Here is a 20,755-nt window from a genome sequence, read left to right as displayed (position 1 = left end):
TACTGGAAGGTTTTAAAGAAGGAGAGACCTGGGCAGCTTTGCCTTTAGAAAGATTTTTCTGCAGGAATGGAGAGGAGAAAGTAGAGGGGTCAACCGGAGCCAATTCAGTAGGAGCGAGGAGACTGAACTAAAATGGAAAGAAACCAAGGGCACAGGCTAAGAGCTAATAAGAGTTAGACTCTGCAGCACCCAGTAAATTACTGCACGAGGGAACTGAGCTGCTAATACCATTGTTAGCTCAAGGAAGATGAATTTCTCCAATTGGCCTTTGGATCTGGCGAGCAGTCAACTCTCAACTTCCATTGTGAGCAGCAAATGAACTCTGCCTCCCCCAAATACCACTAAGAAGAAATACAGTTACTTTCCTTACTGTTTTATGAGAGTGTATTCTTTAGCTTTGGGAGGGGCATAGCGTCAGGAAGGGAAAAGAAAATATCCATCTGCCCGGCCAGTCAGGAGGAAGCAAACTGACTAGGATCTGTGCATAATGGTGGGCACAGGCCATATAGACAGTCATTCTCCTGTCACAAAATGTCTGACTAACAAATGAAATCACTTCTAGAAATCTACAAAGGAGGCACTTATACTGAGTGCTTTGCCATATAATAGGTTTCAAGAAAAGCTTTGTAAAACTATTTGGAATTATCTGTTTCCAACTTTCAAATTAAGGTACCTACCTTTATACTTTCAAAGGCTTCCCTAAGCCAATTTTTATGAGGAGAGGAAATTTGAAATACCTTATTTCTCTTCTTTGTGACTTTACTCAGGACCCGTGGGCAGCAGCTCTGTCTCCTCACTTTACCTTAAGGCTTATTTCATGTCAAATCTACTGGATAATAATCACTTACTGGATGATCTGAGCATATACTACGTGCCAGGCACCATGCTAGACAACAGGAATGCAGATGTTTGATACAAAATAGTCTTTGTCCTTTGAAGTTTAAGGACTTGAGGCCAAGAACCCGCATGTGAGATGTGTGTGTGCGTGTGTGTGCATGTGCATGTGTGTATAATCTATGTTTGTGTGAAAACACAGAGGAGAGAGCAACTTTGGGAAATCAAAGAATTTGTAAGAGAAGTTGGTAATGAGTTGATGCCAAATGTGAACTAAAGGTTTGCCAAGAGAAAAAGAAAATAAGAATTGGGGAGGGGAATAGCATTCCAGGCAAAATATTTACAGTGATAACAAAATATCAAAGAAATTGACATTGTCGGAGAAGTAAGCAATTTAGTTTGCTGGCACTGAAAAGAGTAAAGGGGTGGATTTTAAAAGGGCCATGAAGAAAATTGTTACACTCTAACACGCTCATTTTAAGGAGTGGGTGTATCACAGGCACAGATGCCACATTCAATGAGGCATGCGCACAGCGGGGAGAGAAAATGGTAGGAATGGTGAGGGCTGCTCAAGCTTGTATAACCACAGCCAGATCCCTGTTTACTCTGTGCGAGTTGGAAGCTATCCCTGTCTCACCGCCTGCTGCTAAATCAGTCCCGTGGAGCCCAGTGAGGAGGGACCCCAGTTGACAAATGGTGTGCCCCTTGGGGATGGTGAGAGAGCTCCAACGGATATGAGCTGAGCTTGGTGGCCCGTCTAGGCTCTTTGTGCTTGCCCAAGATTGAGAAGACTTGGTAATAGAATACCCTCTGTCTTTATCAATTTGTGGTTTCCTCCCCTTTGATTGCTGTATATATTTACTTTTGTCATCTCACTACAAGTGTGGAGATTGTTGAAACTATACTTTAGTATTTGCAATGATAAAAATGATTAGGAAATAACTTTCATATGTTAGATTTTTGAAATACTTTAATTTTAAGGTAGATTTAAAATATACTGAACTTTCTTTGTTTTTTGTTTTTTGCTGTGCACTTTTTTTTTCTATTATTATTCATATGTTCATAAAAGGCTTGGGTCATTTCTCCCCCCTGCCCCCACCCCCTCCCTTAACACTCACTCTGCCCCCTCCTGTTCCCCCCCAACCCCCAATACCCAGCAGAAACTATTTTGCCCTTATCTCTAATTTTGTTGTAGAGAGAGTATAAGCAATAATAGGAAGGAACAAGGGGTTTTGCTGGTTGAGATAAGGATAGCTATACAGGGCATTGACTCACATTGATTTCCTGTGCGTGGGTGTTACCTTCTAGGTTAATTCTTTTTGATCTAACCTTTTCTCTAGTTCCTGGTCCCCTTCTCCTATTGGCCTCAGTTGCTTTTAAGGTATCTGCTTTAGTTTCTCTGCGTTAAGGGCAATAAATGCTAGCTAATTTTTTAGGTGTCTTACCTATCCTCTCCCCTCCCTTGTGTGTTCTCGCTTTATCATGTGATCAAAGTCCAATCCCATTGTGTTTGCCCTTGATCTAATATCCACATATGAGGGAGAACATACGATTTTTGGTCTTTTGGGCCAGGCTAACCTCACTCAGAATGATGTTCTCCAATTCCATCCATTTACCAGCGAATGATAACATTTCGTTCTTCTTCATGGCTGCATAAAATTCCATTGTGTATAGATACCACATTTTCTTAATCCATTCGTCAGTAGTGGGGCATCTTGGCTGTTTCCATAACTTGGCTATTGTGAATAGTGCCGCAATAAACATGGGTGTGCCTCTGGAGTAACCTGTGTCACAGTCTTTTGGGTATATCCCCAAGAGTGGTATTGCTGGATCAAATGGTAGATCAATGTTTAGATTTTTAAGTAGCCTCCAAATTTTTTTCCAGAGTGGTTGTACTAGTTTACATTCCCACCAGCAGTGTAAGAGGGTTCCTTTTTCCCCGCATCCTCGCCAACACCTGTTGTTGGTGGTGTTGCTGATGATGGCTATTCTAACAGGGGTGAGGTGGAATCTTAGTGTAGTTTTAATTTGCATTTCCTTTATTGCTAGAGATGGTAGGCATTTTTTCATGTGTTTTTTGGCCATTTGAATTTCTTCTTTTGAGAAAGTTCTGTTTAGTTCACTTGCTCATTTCTTTATTGGTTCATTAGTTTTGGGAGAATTTAGTTTTTTAAGTTCCCTATATATTCTGGTTATCAGTCCTTTGTCTGATGTATAGTTGGCAAATATTTTCTCCCACTCTGTGGGTGTTCTCTTCAGTTTAGAGACCATTTATTTTGATGAACAGAAGCTTCTTAGCTTTATGAGGTCCCATTTATCTATGCTATCTCTTAGTTGCTGTGCTGCTGGGGTTTCATTGAGAAAGTTCTTACCTATACCTACTAATTCCAGAGTATTTCCTACTCTTTCCTGTATCAACTTTAGAGTTTGTGTCTGATATTAAGATCCTTGATCCATTTTGAGTTAATCTTGGTATAGGGTGATATACATGGATGTAGTTTCAGTTTTTTGCAGACTGCTAACCAATTTTCCCAGCAGTTTTTGTTGAAGAGGCTGCTATTTCTCCATCGTATATTTTTAACTCCTTTGTCAAAGACAAGTTGGTTATAGTTGTGTGGCTTCATATCTGGGTCCTCTATTCTGTTCCACTGGTCTTCATGTCTGTTTTTGTGCCAGTACCATGCTGTTTTTATTGTTATTGCTTTGTAATATAGTTTGAAGTCCGGTATTGTGATACCTCCAGCGTGGTTCTTTTGACTGAGTATTGCCTTGGCTATTTGTGGCTTCCTATGTTTCCATGTAAATTTCATGGTAGATTTTTCGATCTCTTTAATGAATGTCATTTGAATTTTGATGGGAATTGCACTAAACATGTAGATTACTTTTGGAAGTATCGACATTTTTACTATGTTGATTCTACCAATCCATGAGCATGGGAGATCTCTCCACTTTCTATAGTCTTCCTCAATCTCTTTCTTCAGAAGTGTATAGTTTTCCTTGTAGAGGTCTTTCACATCTTTTGTTAGGTTTACACCTAGGTGTTTGATTTTTTTTGAGGTTATTGTAAATGGAATTGTTTTCATACATTCTTTTTCAGTTTGCTCATTGTTAGTGTATAGAAATGCTAATGATTTTTCTATGTTGATTTTATATCCTGCTACCTTGCTATAGTTATTGATGATGTCTAGAAGCTTCTGAGGAGAGTTTTTTGGGTCTTTAAGGTATAGGATCATGTCGTCTGCAAATAGGGATATTTTGACAGTTTCTTTACCTATTATTGTATTCCTTTTCTTCCTTCTTCTTGCCTAATTGCTCTGGCTAGGAATTCCAGTACTATGTTGAATAGGAATGGAGATAGTGGGCATCCTTGTCTGGTTCCTGATTTTAGAGGGAATGGTTTCAGTTTTTCTCCATTAAGTATAATGCTGGCTGTAGGTTTGTCATATATAGCTTTTATAATGTTGAGGAACTTTGCTTCTATTCCTAGTTTTCTTAGAGCTTTTATCATGAAATGGTGTTGGATCTTATCAAAGGCTTTTTCTGCATCTATTGAGATGATCAAGTGGTTTTTGTCTTTGCTTCTGTTAATGTGGTTTATTCCATTTATTGATTTTCATATGTTGAAACACCCTGCATCCCTGGGATGAAGCCTACTTGGTCATGGTGAATAATCTTTTTGATGTGTTGTTGAATTCGGTGTGCCATTATTTTGTCGAGGATTTTTGCATCAATGTTCATTAAGGAGATTGGCCTATAGTTCTCCTTTTTGGAGGTGTCTTTGCCTGGTTTTGGGATAAGTGTAATACTGGCTTCATAAAATGTGTTTGGCAGTTTTCCTTCCCTTTCTATTTCGTGGAACAGTTTAAGGAGGGTTGGTATCAGTTCTTCTTTAAAGGTCTGATAGAATTCAGCAGAGAATCCATCAGGTCTGGACTTTTCTTTTTGGGGAGACTCTTGATTGCTGCTTCAATTTCATTTTGTGTTATAGATCTTTTCAGGTGATTAATTTCCTCTTGGTTCAGTTTTGGATGGTCATATGTATCTAGAAATCTGTCCATTTCTTTATGATTTTCAAATTTATTTGATTATAGGTTCTCAAAGTAGTCTCTGATGATTTCCTGGACTTCCATGGTGTTTGTTGTTATCTCCCCTTTTGCATTCCTAATTCTACTAATTTGGGTTTTTTCTCTCCTCATTTTAGTCAGGTTTGCCAGGGGTCTATCGATCTTGTTTATTTTTTCAAAGAACCAACTTTTTGTTTCATTAATTCTTTGTATGGTTTTTTTGGTTTCTATTTCGTTGATTTCAGCTCTTACTTTTATTATTTCTCTCCTTCTATTTGTTTTGGGATTTGCTTGTTCTTGTTTTCTAGGAGTTTGAGATGTATCATTAGGTCATTGATTTGGGATCTTTCAGTCTTTTTAATATATACACTCGTGGGTATAAACTTTCCTCTCAGGACTGCCTTAGCTGTGTCCCATAGGTTCCAGTAGGTTGTGTTTTCATTTTCATTGACTTCCAGGAACTTTTTAATTTCCTCTTTTATTTCATCAATGATTCATTCTTCATTAAGTAATGAGTTATTTACTTTCCAGCTGTTTGCATATTTTTTGTCTTTACTTTTGTTGTTGAGTTCTACTTTTACTGCATTGTGGTCAGATAGTATGCACAGTATAATTTCTATTTTCTTTATTTGCTGAGGCTTGCTTTCTTCCCTAGGATATGATCTATTTTGGAGAAGGTTCCATGGGCTGCTGAGAAGAATGTGTATTGTGTAGAGGTTGGGTGAAATATTCTATAGACATCAACTAGGTCCATTTGATCTATTGCATATTTTAGATCTTGGATTTCTTTATTGATTTTTTGTTTGGATGACGTATCTATTGATGATAATGGGGTGTTAAAGTCTCCCACAACCACTGTGTTGGCGTTTATATATGCTTTAGGTCTTTCAGGGTATGTTTGATGAAATTGGGTGTGTTGACATTGGGTGCATACAGGTTGATGATTATTATTTCCTTTTGGTCTATTTCCCCTTTTATTAGTATGGAATGTCCTTCTTTATCTCGTTTGATCAATGTAGGTTTGAAGTCTACTTTGTCAGAGATAAGTATTGCTACTCCTGCCTGTTTTTGGGGGCCATTGGCTTGGTAAATCTTCTTCCAGCCTTTCATCCTAAGCCTATGCTTATTTCTGTTGGTGAGATGAGTCTCCTGTAAGCAACAAATTGTTGGATCTTCCCTTTTAATCCATTTCATCAAGCAGTGCCTTTTGATGGGTGAATTAAGTCCATTAACATTAAGCGTTAGTACTGATAGGTATGTGGTGATTCCTGCCATTTAGTTGTCTTAGTTGTTTGAAGGTTTGATTGTGTGTACCTAACTTGATGTTACTCTCTACTGTCTTGCTTTTTCTTATCCTGTGGTTTGGTGCTGCCTGTCTTTTCATGGTTAAGTTGGTTTCACTTTCTGTGTGCAGAATCCCTTGAAGAATCCTTTGTAGTGGTGGCTTTGTGGTCACATATTGTTTTAGTTTCTGCTTATCATGGAAGACTTTTATTGCTCCATCTATTTTGAATGATAGTTTTGCTGGGTAGAGTATCCTGGGGTTGAAGTGATTTTCATTCAGTGCCCAGCAGATCTCACCCCACGCTCTTCTTGCTTTTAATGTTTCTGTTGAGAAGTCTGCTGTGATTTTGATGGGTTTACCTTTGTATGTTACTTGTTTTTTCTCTCTTACAGCCTTCAATATTCTTTCCGTAGTTTCTGAACTTGTTTTAATGATGATATGTCGTGGGGTAGTTCTATTTTGATCTGGTCTGTTTGGTGTCCTGGAGGCCTCTTGCATCTGTATGGGAATATCTTTCTCTAGATTTGGGAAATTTCCCGTTATTATTTTGTTGAATATATTACGCATTCCCTTTGCTTGCTCCTCTTCTCCTTCTTTGATGCCCATGATTCTCAAGTTTGGTCTTTTGATGGAGTCGGTGAGTTCTTGCATTTTCTTTTCACAGGTCTTGAGTTGTTTAATTAATAGTTCTTCGGTTTTCCTTTAATTACCATTTCATCTTTGAGTTCTGAGATTCTGTCTTCTGTTTGTTCTATTCTGCTGGATTGGCCTTCCATTTTGTTTTGCAGTTCTGTTTCATTCTTTTTTCTGAGGTTTTCCATATCCTGGACGTTTTCCTCTTTAATGTTGTCTATTTTTGTCCTGAGTTCATTTATCTGTTTATTCATCATGTTCTCTCTTTCACTTTGGTGTTTGTACAGTGCTTCTATGGTTTCCTTTATTTCTTCTTTTGCTTTTTCAAATTCTCTATTTTTGTTGTCTTGGAATTTCTTGAGTGTCTCCTGTACATTTTGGTTGACCCTATCCAGTATCATCTCTATAAAATTCTCATTGAGTACCTGTAGTATGTCTTCTTTTAAATTATTCTTGTGGGCTTCATTGGGTCCTTTGGCATAGTTTATTTTGTTGGAGTCTGGATCTGAGTATCTGTTTTCTTCATTCCCCTCTGGTTCTTATACTAATTTTTTGCTGTGGGGAAACTGGTTTCCCTGTTTTCTGTGTCCTCCCGTCATTGTCTTTGGTGTTGTTATTGTCCCTGTACTGTGTGCAATTAAGTATTTTCTAGCTTCTAATAATAACAATGGTAATATTTAGAATGGAAGGATGAGCTGAGATGGAAAGCAAGAAGTTAAAGAAATGGGAAAAACAAATACACAGACAAGAGGGAGAAAACAGAACAAGGTATCAGACAAGAAGATTTCAAAGGTATAAACAGGGAGCTTTAGTGTACTAATCGACAGTAAGCTGAACAGACATTAGAGAGACAGAGAGAGAATTGAAAATCAAATATAAAAAAGAAAAGTTAAGAATGAAAATAAAAAATAAGTAAATGAAAGAAAAATCTATTTATAAAAATGTATTAAAATAAAATGAAAAAATAGAAAATTAAAAAAACCCAAAAAACCAAAAAACCTCCAAGTTCAAATGCAGTGAAGTCTCAGTCTCCAATCCTGGAGATGGTGCCTCAGATGTTGTTCTGTAGTTGTCTCATCAAAGGGGATGCATAAAGTAGAACAAAACTTCACACACATGCACAAAAAAAACCCCACCAACTGTCCCAAGTTCAAATGCAATACAGTTTCAGTAAGTTTTTCAGCTTGCAGGTGTAATTCGGTTGTTCTCTCATCAATTTAGGGAGACAAAGAAAAAAAAGTCTGGAGACAGTTCTGAGAATGGTTTCTGCAACTGTGGCTTGCTGCCCGCTGCTGTCAGTCTGCTGTTGCTGGAGGCGTTATTTATGCAGATCTCTGGGGTGAGCTTAGCACTCACCTGGTCCCACAGGCTTTGTTTGCTCAGAGTTCTCCTGTGCGGGAGCCTCTGCTACAAGCTTTCCCCTTTCCAAGCACTGGGAAAGGTGACACTGCACCCACGTTGTCAGGCCTGCATGTTTATTTACAGTTCATGTGGGAGGTGGGTCTTCCCCCCTCTCCTGTGAAGTTCTCCTCCCACCTCCACTTTCACAAGCTTTCCTGCTCCTGATTACTGGGTGGTGCTGCTGCTCCTGCCAGCCGCCATGTTTGCTTACAGTTCACGTGGGAAGTGGGTCTTCCCTCCTCTCCTGTGGAGTTTTCCTCCCTCTGCCACTCTCACAACCTTTCCCGCTCTGGGTTGCTGGGCGCGCACCCCTGCTCCCGCCAGAGGCTCTCCTGCCCGCCTGGCTTGTTTATTTACAGTCCCGGGAAGGATTCCCTTCTCTCAATCTTCAGGGCTCAGGGCGCCCCACCCTCTTTCCTGCCTGTCTTATTTGTTCTTATTGCTTATTAGTCAGTTTCTCTTTTTTCTCCAGTGGAAGTCAGTCTGTCCAGGGGGCTATGCTGCTCTGGCCCAGGCTTGTCTGTTGGAGTACCATTGTACCACAAAGCTCACCTGGTCCACGTCTTCCCAAGCCGTCTCGGCGCCAGCGACTGCTGGCCTGGGGGCCCTCCTGGTTTCTCCATTTAACATGAAGTGGAGATTCTCTGCGCCAGCTGGAGGTGTGGAGGGGTCAAAGTTATGCCTTTTCTCAGTGATTATACCTGCAAAGTGTGTCTCCGGCGTCTCTCCAAGATTTCACTATAGGAGGCTCGCTTTCTGCTTCCTCCCTCTAGCCGCCATCTTTGAATCCAATACTGAACTTTCTATTTACCATGTGACAGTGGATGATAAGTTATCAATATTCTTACAAGTTCATGCTCAGAAAATTCTGATCATTTAGCTAGCAATGAGTAGATATGTTGCTTGTTATAATTTCATTAATTATAGGGTGGTATGTTTCTATCACAATTCTCCCTAAAATTTTATTTTGTAAAGTCACGGAATTCTAAGGATCCATAACATTGTGTGTGGTTGTAGAATCACAAAGAAGCAGCATAAGAACTTAAAGTTTGGAGAAATGTGTTCTGATTCCAACTTCTAATTACTTTTTTCTCTGAGAATTTTATAGATAATATCTTTCAGCTGCCCAAATATATTATTATCTGAGATCTATTAATCTCTTAGTGTGTGCAAGTATAATCACTTTTATGAGTATTAGGCAACTTCTTTACATTAAAAAAGTATCCATCTGTAATTAATGAGCAATTGGTAAAATAAGTGCAGTAATAACTTATGTGTAACTGTATAATAATTATTATGACAGGGCCTAGTGGGCACAGAATAGGATTTACTCTGATTCATCCTCATCTGCCCAGGTAGCCTCTGGATAAGCCTGGGTCCAGCTGCTGCTGCTGTTGGTGGTAGGCTCTGGTGCCCAGGTCACTTAATAAACACCAGCTTCCTGTCCTCACCCTTTCCTGCCTCTTTCCCTGCCTCCCCACCCCGATGGATTCTCCCAGCTCCTACCATGGTCTCTGTGCATGCTCTAGGGTTTCCTTAATTCCCAGGATATTCTCCCTTCAAAGCCACTTGTTCACATTCATCCTAAAAGAATTCTGGAAAATGGAGCAATCTCTTTGAGATTTTTTTTTTTGATGTATGTAAGTTCTATTGTAAGTTCACTATATGATTTCTATCCATTCTATTAAAGGTATCTGGCCTACTCCAAAAGCCATAGCAAGTGATTCCCACCATCATTCACTCAAAAAATACTTGCATTAGCTTTTCTTTAATTGCTGGAAAATTTACATTTTTTTCTTTGAAACCCATAATTTTCATTTCACTCTCCTCTCAGAGTGTTTACCTAATATTTTTGTTTATCCTGCAAATTTCTTATTGGTGAACCTATCTCTTTAAGCCAATTTAAATAACATCATATATTTGTGGATGGATTCAAATTTTTTGAGGGAATAAAGTCGGATCTGGCATCAATTTCTAGCCTCTGTTTTCTTTTGTAGATGTAAGCACAGGCTGCTGTTACCCTGCTGGTGTAACTAAGCAGATTTGAGTGAAAGGAAGTTTAACCGTGTGACTTAATTCTTTGAGCTTTTCCTAAGAGCTACATGCCACAGTCACATAGCAGTCCGTCAATCAATCATTATTTTTAGTGACCTAACTGCTGATGCGTTGTTACGTTTGTCTTAAATTTTCCTGAAAGCTGAAAACTGGAAACTGCCTGGTTTAAGACAGGATTTGCTGCCTAGCCATCAGAGCCCTTCACTTTCTCTACATCAGCATCAATGTACAATTTCAAACTTGCTTGTGACTTGGTGCCCCGGGGCTTCACACCCAGAAACAGTATCCTGTCACATTTAGGATGGGTGAGAGATTTTCTTTCTTCTCCTCCCTCTCCGCCTCCTCTTTTATTTGTTCATTTATTTATTTATTTTGTATTTTTTTGTAACATGTCATTAAAACTATTATGAAAGGTGGCACCAGGGGCTTTTCCTAAGAGAATGATTTTGGAAGTGAGTACAGTGAACATTTACAATCTGAACATCGAACCTGGTAAAATCACCTGAAGCTGGGTGCTCCCTGCACAGCATGTGTGTCCCCGCTCCAGTGTGGCTTGGCCTGTTCGTTGCTTTTCCATTCTGTTCGAGCAATGACTTACCATACATTCTAACTTTTCCAGCATCTTACCATTATGCTTGACTGCTGTCCTTTCTCATCCTCTGTTTCATACTTTTCACAGAACTGTGCTGTTCTCAATTCCTGTACCCACCCTCTTTGGGTTTATAGCAGTCTGAGTAAGCAAAGAACTGCACATAGGAAGCTATATTAACCAGGTATGATATCTCAGCCAAATTACTTACCTTCTTTCAGATCTGTAGATCTGTTTCATAGTGTTGTCCTTTGTATAGTAATTAAATAAAATCCTTGAACTTAGAACAGCATTTGGTCCATGCTAGCTACAAAAATTGCCCATTACTATTATCATCAGTATCATTACACATTTATGGTCATTAAATTCACTAAGGTCAACAGTTAAAGGAAATATGTTTTTATATGTATCTACAAATTTTATTCTCCATATGTTTTGCCTGATCCTATAGTTATTTATTTTATATTTGCATTATATATTTTGTTTTTATTAACTTATAAATTCCTGGAGGTAGGGAACCATTTATGTTCACTTTAAAAACAATTGATGATTTTGTTTCATTCATTTTTTTTTTTTTACTTTCTTGACTCCACACAGACCCCTGCATATAATATGCATTACTAAGTGTTTGTGGAATTGAATTATGTAAATATCACCTTTTCTTTTGAACAGAGTTTGTAAGTAGCTAGTAATCTAATGATCTATTAAGTTGGCTACAGAATCTTCTACCTGCATAATTCCACAAAAGAATAGCAACTCACATGTTTGGTTAACAAGAAGAGAAAGATATTTTGATCTTGCTCCAGGAATCAAAGGTTTACATGACCTCCAAATAAATGCTCTCTACATGTAATGAGAAATCATAGGGAAGGAATTAAAAAGCAAGGCTACAGGTCCTACTTCTTCTTTTTTTTTTTTTTTACTTGCTACAGACTTTGTTTCTCACCGAAGAGAGATTAAAGCAAATGTTCCTTTGTATGTAGTTTCATTGACAGCAATTGCTGTGTACAGGTGAGAATATAGATAGAAAGGTCACTGTACAGCTAGTTATTTTTAAAGTCTTTCATTTTGGTGGTGCAGCATACCTACTATGTCTAGTAGAATGGTACTTCATTTTTACTTCGCCTAAATGAACCTCATGATAGTTTTGAAAAGCCCCACTCCATCATTGGTATTAACATAGCCATCTCTTCAGGCTGCCGTGGCTTGCCAACTCTAAAAGGAAGGCATTTACTCTGCTCACTCTACCAGGAGAGGCAGGCCAGCCACTGCTGTGTCATCACTCCTGTCCCTATGCCCAGGACATTGACTTGGCCACTCCTGGACCAACAGAATCTTGGAATCCAATGGTTCCTGACTCAGGACTCAATCTTATGAGTATTGACCATGATCTACCCTCTGATTTCCAGCCCTGCTATTAATTAGCTGTGTGATCCTGGACAAGTTATTGAAGCTTTCTTAGCCTTGGCTTTTTTCCATTGTTGGTGGAGATAATAAAACCATGAGGCCCACACCTTGCAGGGCTGTTGTTAGGATTAGGTGAACCCCAATGTATGTAATGTACTTAGCACTCCACCTTTGCACCCAGTGAGAAGGCCTTAAGTGAGGATCACATTAGGATTATTTGTCATTTGTGTGACTGATGGAATGATTAGGAATTGTGGCCTCTATCAACTGTTCACTTCGGACTAATTCCTAAGATCACAGAGATTCTTCGTTTTGGCTCTCAAAGAGATTTAATTATGGTAAATTTGTTTGAAATCATGTATTATTCTGTGAAGAAGGAATTGTTACATTGTTATGATTTTAAGAAAAAACAAATTGGATAATGTTCAGGGTCCTCCCCCCAAAAATAAATACTACAGAAATAAGCAGAACAGATGACCAGGAAGATGCCCTCATGCCAATATGAATGCAGGGTGTGTTAGGGGTTTGGACAGTGATGCCCACAAAATCTGCTTATGTGCACAGCAGGGCCAGCACACCAGCACCCAGACCCTCATCCTGCCACAAGTACAGTCCTGTCCTCTCCACTGGACAGGCTCTGGAAGGCTCAGCATCACCTCTGAGGGTGCAGTGAACTCTTAGTAGAAGAGAAATGGTTTTACTGGTTATCCCCAGACAACAATAACAGATCTTGCTTACTGTCATGGCCCTTTTCTCATGGAGTCCAGGCTCTGCCTGTGATCTCCTTCATACATTGCTTTTGGCCACCTCTAGGTTTATGTCATGCTTGACCAGGTGGGTCACTTAGTCCTATTCAGTTCTAAAGCTGTGTGTTTTATATAACAGTTAAATACTGAATCATTCAGTTAAATAGTGAATGATTGACTAACAGCAATCATTCCACTGACTGAATGGCCTTGGGAAACTTACTTCAGCATGGTGGTGAAGGGTCTACACACAAGAGACAATTAGAGAATGAGCAAGTATCACACTTCAGTCTTTCAGCATCCTGTGATATCATAATAACAAAAAATACAATCAGGCGTATTTTTTTTTGTCAGATCTCAAAAAATCTGTACACAAAAATGGCAAAGGCTTTGAGGAACTGACTGATCTGTGGTGTGGGCACCACCATATTCTTGTTAATGTACATAGTTTAAATTACTTTATTTAGCTTCCTGAGTCTAATGATTGTTCTCTTTCATTTGAATCATCTTTTAAATCTTTATTCAGAGCACACAGCATTTTAACAGCTCTTCATATCTGATATCTAGCCTTAGTTTTTGTAGTAGAGTTCGAATTGCGTTTTCTATTAAAGACACAGCACTACTCTGAAAGCTTTCTTCCCCTAAATTTCATTTCTCCCATTTTTGGCTGAGAAGGCATCTGGAGTGATTCCAGCGTGTTTGCCTGGGTCTTCCCTTAAGAGGTTAGGGGATTCAAGAATTCAAAAAAGAAAAAGTGGAGTTGCCAGTAGGTGTCTCACTATGAATGTGCTTGGGACAGGATCAGAACTGTCACCCCTCCTCCACTTAGCCTTTGTTTTCCAAAGGCTGCTTTGAGCCTTTTTCTCTAATGCCTGAGTCATTTGCAGGGGGGAAGAGGGGAAGAAAGAGAGGCAAGAAAGCATGCACCAACCTCCTCCCGGCACTAGAGTAAGCCAGGCCCCTCTCCCTCTGAGGGGCCTCAAAGTGGAGCCTGTCCCAGTTCTCTTCTCACACACAATTACTTGTTCTTTTGTTCCTTGTGTCCTTGGCAAAGACTGAAAGAACTAAGCCTGTAATACTTGGGCCCTCCCGTGTCACTTAAGAAATAATAAGCCATTGTCTTCATTAAGCTGCCCTTGTTTTAGCAAATAGAACCCAGATACTGGAGGGGGAACATTTTGAAGGGGGTAGAATCAGAGTCCTGAGATGCTTTGCAAAATTCCCTAGAGAAACTGTTTTGTTTCTCCTGTTTTATTGCTCCTCAGTGAGAAGATTCATATTCAAATGGGTTGAGGTTGTGAATAGTTGCTTGCACAGCCTCATGCACCCAGGAAAGCTATGATTATGGCTAATTACAATGAAGAATGAAGCCCTAACAAGAGTGCTCAATCAGATTGCTGTTCATGCATGAAGTAACTAGGGCTGGCCAATGGAGGTGTGATTTTGGTAATTACAAACAATGTGGCTATTTGAAAAATGCTTAGTAAATCTGCTCAAGACAAAATAAGGTCTAATTAATCACTTTAGGCTCTGAGTTCTCCAGATGATCCATTTGCTAGTTTGTTTTTTTTTTTTTAATTTTAATTTTAGGATCCCTTTTATAAACTAGATGTAAGTATAAAATATGTTCTTGATGCCCACACTTTCTTTTGTTGGAAGAATGCAACTGTTTCACCTGTTCCTGGCTTCTTTTCTACTAGTCATGTTGCAGCCTGCTTTTAATATAACGACAGAAGGTTCTTGAAAATAAGCGTGTACATATTCTTGTTATTATCTGGCAAGAAGATGCTTTATGAAAAGTCACTGTGAAACATTAGCTGTTAATTTAGTAACCACATTGACATCATCGTTGCGCTGTAGCAACTCTCCAATATTCTGTGAGCTCTGGCTTTGACCCTGAAGTACTATCTGATCATATTATGGGGCCAAAAAAAATTATATCTATCTTTTCCTTACTTATTGCAAAGCTCAGGGCTGAGCCACTATAGAGAAATTAACAAGAGAGAAGAACAATAAAGGTGTTTAATGTAAGTGTTCTGTGACATGAAGCCTTCAGAAATAAAGCCAGAAAGAAATGGTGTTGTTTTACAGACAGTTGTACAGAAGTCCGACTGGGAGACAAAAAGCTATAATGACGCAATGATAATGAACTGGTTGCAGCTTTTCAAGGCCTATTTCTGACTTTCTTCCTGATGGTCCTGTGTAGTGTTCTTTGGCTTCTGATAGGTACAGGGCAGGACATCTATGACATGAGGGTCTTCAGTGGGGAAGGGAGGGATTTGCTCAGGGAGTGATCATCCTAGTTTTCTTGGCCTGCCATGGGAAAGAAGGGTTGGGCAAGGGGAATTCTAGGTTCCATGGTCCACAGGGGAAGGAGAGAGACTTTCCAGCCTCTGCAGCTTCCTCAGTTTCCTTCAGTGACAGTGGTCAGCATGGTAAGGGGCTGTATTTTGCGGTTTCATCTCCTGAACCCTGACAACATTCTACCTTAAATAATCGGAGGCCTCCACAAAGGCAAAATTATTATGCAGGAATTTATAAATGCCTCAGCATCATTTTTAGTTCAGAAAGTACTTGAACTGACCATCTCATTTTCTGTTTGCCATTTTGTACTTTTCTTTGTTTCCCCATCTAAAAATAGGTTAATAAAATGGCCAGAGTCACTGCGAGAAACACTCAGTGATAACATTTAATTAAAGAGTTTTAATGCATCAATCTTTGACTTCTTTTAAATGTGTAACAGAATGAGCTCTGCCCAACTATTTGAGGAATTTCCTTATTTTCCTTATTTTGTCTTAAAGAGTGACAGGGCTCAGAACACACTGCTCCAAAATTTGGTACCTTGAATGTCACTCTTGACTTCCTGCCGCCCTCCATCTGTCCTTCTTCCCTTTCTCCCCTAAGGTAGGTCATAGAAACTAGAATTCCTCTTCCCAAAGCAAGCATAAAACCTGCAAAGTTACTTTCTGGCCTGTTCCCTTCCTCCCCAGAGATGCTTGTATGACCATGGTCTATTTTCCATCAAAAGGCCAAGGAGAATCTGAACACATACCCACTTCACTGTAACAACATACCCACTTTGTGCTATCAAATTTCTACACCATTCTCTACTCTTTACTGAACCCAATCATAAAAGTACAGTTTTCCCTGGGTCTTTGGGTCTGCATTCCTGGGTCATGTAAAACTTTGATTAAATAAATTTGTTGAGCTTTTCTTTTGCTCTCTTGTGCTATTTGGGTCTCAGCCATGAACCCCATGATTGGGTCATGTAAAGTATCTTTTTCTGTGCTGTGGGAGGGAGCAATGATCTTACAACCTTGACAGATGTTCTTTCCAAAGTAGGAAGGTAGATTTGAGGGAAGGAAGGAAGACAAAAACAGTAGCAACAAAAGATCAATCTTTATGTACATATCTGTTTACTTTAACTAACTTAGAATATCTATAAAGTATACAAATACTAAAGTTATTAGTTTCTTCATGAGGGTAACTGAAGAAAACATTTTTGTAGCAAGGAAAGAAATAATCTCACACTTACAGAAGTCTCTATTTCATTTCTCTAAAACCTAGCATTTTGTTAGTAGAAATCTACTGATTTTCAACGAATGAATTTTGTGTATAATTAAGACATAAAATAACAAACAGTACAAGAAAAAGTGAGTATTAGAGTCTTTGAAAAATGTACTCTCTTTATAGTACAACTTGACTGCCTAATGGCGATACAGAATTTAGTCCCATTGATCATATGAAGTTATTGTTTTTCTTTAGCAGATGACTTGGAGTCTTTAAGCTGTATTGTGTGTGGTTAAAGTCATGTTGCTATTTTTCTGTCTCCTGAAAATGGATATTCTACAGTTTCATGGTGTAAGGCATTTGCCTTAGTAAGCTGAGATTTTATACTTGATGGTTTATCTCCAAATTCCTGAGTGACACTCCACATATTGTTGCCAGTTTTTAAATTTTAATCAGCAGACATGAATTTGAAATGCTTTGATGTATGTGCAAGAGAAAGCTATGACCATGTTCTCTAAGCAAGCCATGGAGGCTCTGAGTGGGTAATTATTCTGTCCTTGTTCTTGTGGTACCTTTCAAGCCTCTGCATTTTGAATATAAGAGAAGATGGTTTAAAAATCTGATGAATTCAAGGAGTTGTTTGAGAGAATGTATAAAGTCCATTTTTCCCCTGATTAAAATCGACTCTGGTTACTTCCTTTCCTGCTCACTAAACATGTCAATACAGATGCAAAGATGGCAAGGCTACTTCCTGTGAATCAACTGTCAACACCTGTCAGAGAGGAAAACAAGGGACAAGGAGGGGAGCTGCTGCAAAGGCTGTGCCTCTTTTCTGTTTGCAAAAGAAATATTTATGGCCTTCCTAGTTGGCAGAAAACAGCATTTTAAACTATGACTTCATATGCATCCAGAAGCTTTTTGTGAGTTAAATCAACTCAAAGTATAGAATCTGAAAGGGTTAATAGAACTTCTTGGTAACTGTTTAATAAATTAAAGTGTTATTGATCTGATGTCTGATACAATTGCCTAATATATAGTCCCAGTTTTCACTCATAGGTGAGCCTTAGAAAAAGTTAATAAAGATTGTTTTGGAGGCTGAGAGTGAAGCTCAATGGAAGACTGTGTCCTTGGCATACATAAGACCCCAGGTTTAATCCCCAGGTCCCTTGCCCCAATAGTATTGGAAGAGAAACACTACCTTAAAACATTGTTTTAAGATTGCCGACTTTCTAAGACTGTGAATAAGTAAAATACAATTAGTCAAAATATTATTAATCTTTAAGATATATTAGAATAGCAATAATATTGCACATTTATATGGTACCTTATATACTCCCTCAATTTTTATTATTGCCTTTAATTTCCCAATTCAAAAAAGAAAAAAAAAAAAAACTGCCAGGAAAGTGTATGGCAGGTTTTCTTAGTCAGAGTGAAAACAGATGAGGGGCAGAGTGAAGTGATTGACTTAAGGAGCACCCAGAAGTAAGTAAGCAGGCACTACTAGACAAACTATATCCTTCTCCCTCACTACTGAGTCTCATGATGAACACCAGTTTCCATCACTTCACCACAGATATGTAGACATGCTGGTAGAAAGTTCTGGATAAATCTGCTTGTACTGAATCTTTTCGAAGCATTCTAACCACTGTTATTGGTAAAATCACTTTAGGTTTCTGCTGCAAACCCTACAACTTTCCATTTGTATCAGTGTTCCTAAGTGGCAGTGGAATTTCAGTGCTGAGAGGGAGTGTGTGTAGAACAGACTTTCTGTCCCAGTGAAGATCTGTAGTTTTAGGAGACAGACTCAACTCTGCGTAAGTAGAGCTCACATTGGTTAGAAAGCGGCCAGGGTATGGGTGCTTGGAGGAACAGACTCAAGAGCTTGGAAAGTCTTAGTGTTTGGAAGGCAGGATGCAGACAGCCTCAGAGTGTCTTGCAAATGAACTTCATTTCCTCTCTTGTACCATTATACACAAGATTCAATATGGGCAAAGCCTTGGTCATGTCCTTATAGCAGAAACTGAGGACAGCACTGGCTAAAGAAGCCTCGCATGGTTGTGGGGAAAGCACCTTCATTTACTCTTTCAACTTTCCACACAGCAGGGAAAGGAACATCCCAGAAGGAAAGGCAATTGGAATGCATTTAGGAGGCAATAATTAATGCTAGGCACATAGGAGATGATGCAAGGTCCCTACAGTATCTAAGTCATAATTGAAAGAAACTGTCTATTTCATGTGCCAAACGTTGAGTGCCCAGGGGCCATCTTTATAAATCAGAAATATTCACATATGCCCTACTCAAAGAGCAAAGGTCTTAGAGTAGTACAATCACTCCAGACAGTGGAAAAATTTGGCTATCTGCTTTCAGGTGTGATTCTCAGCTCTTGTCCAGGAAGTGAAGCTGTACCACCCAGAAGACACTGTCAAAGCCTGTGCCAAAATGAAGAGAGCCCCTTTTAGGGGGTGCATCCCATCCTAGACTCAAGACATGTCTCCATGCCCCCTGTGCAGATGGCATCCTACAGCCTGGCCATGTGGGCATCAGAGCCTTCCCATCTCTAAGGCCAGCTCCATTAAGGCCTTGTGCCCTTTGGCCTCACTTAGATTTCAGTTGAAAATTAATTTGAAAACCATTTGCTTCTGCTGCTCTCTGCTATTCAGTGACTGACAGAGAGTTCAGGGTCTTGAATTTGTCCTGTTTATCTGGAGCTCATGTTATCAGTAAAAGCACATCAGGAATATACTCAGTATAGGGCAGAGAACTGATCTGGCAACTCCACGTCAAATCCCTTTAGTGGTTACATAAACTTGGGTAGGGTAAAAAGCCCACAAGAGCTTGAGACAGCCCTGGGTTTCAACCTCCCATGACACTTTTTCACTGGCATATGCCTGATATGTGGTATGTGCTCAACTAGTATTTGTTATGTGATAACTATGAATACATATTACTTATCTGAGCTGTAGTTTCTACTATTCCAGAGAGTTGAGCTAGACAACTTTTGTGATGCTTTAGCCCAAGGATCTGTGTATAACATGATCAGCAATGTTAAATTTTTGAGCAAAATTTTAGGTTGCCACTGACACATCAAAACAAAACAGCTTACTGCCTTTGTAAAGGTATTTGAGAATCTGTGAGTAAATGCATTCATATCTCTTCCCCAAAAAGTAAAGTAAACTCCTCTTCTTTAAGACCAAATAAGAGAGGAAAACCATGCATAGAAGGGGCTGAGCTGAGCTGGGTACCTGTTGAGAAATGGATTACCCAATTTACCTGTAGAACCACGTTCCTGCAGTAAGCAAGCATGTAACATTTTAGAGTCTCTATGCTGTGCCATACCAGGCTACTTTTAATATGTGTTATTTTATGAGATTCTTAAAAATGTAATGTGGCATGTGTTGTTATTTCATAAATAAGGAAACACAGAGAGATTACTCTGTATGCCCAAGATCACATGGATAATAAATGGATAGACCAAGATTTGAATGTAGTTCTCCATTGATTGTTCGTGCCTTTATACCTACCTGTATCACGTGACCAAGCTGTTTCATTTAAAAAGCCTCTATCTTTTCTCTTTCACTTTCTTCCTTATATTTTTCACTCTGTACAATGATTATTTTGAGGCCCTCCCATTACTATCTGACTTCCATGGTACACCTGTGTTCTCTGTTGAGCCTAGGGCTTCTCTTTTGCCAGGATCTCTGGAGGGCACAGAAACCCTCCACTGACTGAGTCCCAGTGACAACCTCCTTATTTCTCTCACTTTCAAATAATTGCCTTTTTTAGCTTTGTCTTCCCCGCCCCCATAAAACGTGTATCATATTCCCCATTGACATTGTATGGTCATTTATACATGCTACTTGAATAAAAAATTTGAATAATTCTCACTGCCAATTATGCATGTTTTGCAGCTTGATTTCCATCATGAAATCATAATTTGACATGAAAGATATTCTAAAGAGAATCATTTTATTATAACAATGGAGTAGTGCTAAAGAAATACCCTCTAAGATTAACAAATACCTCTTTATTCATTCTGAATCTGTTTGTTGATGCCCTGCTGTGTATCAGGCCTTATTCTGGATGATAATATGTAGCAGTTAGCATCCTGTTGCTCCAACAGACAGAAGTTCTTTCTTCCTGCCTATCTGTCTGCTTGTCTACCTATGTTCATGAGAAAAAGGACTCAAGAAAAAAAAACTTGAAGTGTTTTACTTGCTTTAAATTTTAAAT

The 20,755-nt window shown here is 39.1% G+C and overlaps 1 protein-coding gene across 2 annotated transcripts in view; it reads left to right on the top strand.

Moving 5' to 3' along the window:
- Pacrg (parkin coregulated) overlaps positions 1 to 20,755 on the top strand; it is a 490,523-nt gene that overhangs the window by 97,986 nt on the left and 371,782 nt on the right. The gene's annotated exons all lie outside the window — the stretch shown is intronic.

This window comes from Castor canadensis, chromosome 1 (assembly GCF_047511655.1).
Source record: "Castor canadensis chromosome 1, mCasCan1.hap1v2, whole genome shotgun sequence".
Taxonomy (NCBI): Eukaryota; Metazoa; Chordata; class Mammalia; order Rodentia; family Castoridae; genus Castor; species Castor canadensis.
Note: the sequence above shows the minus strand (reverse complement) of the source record. Positions and strands in the feature narration are given on the sequence as shown.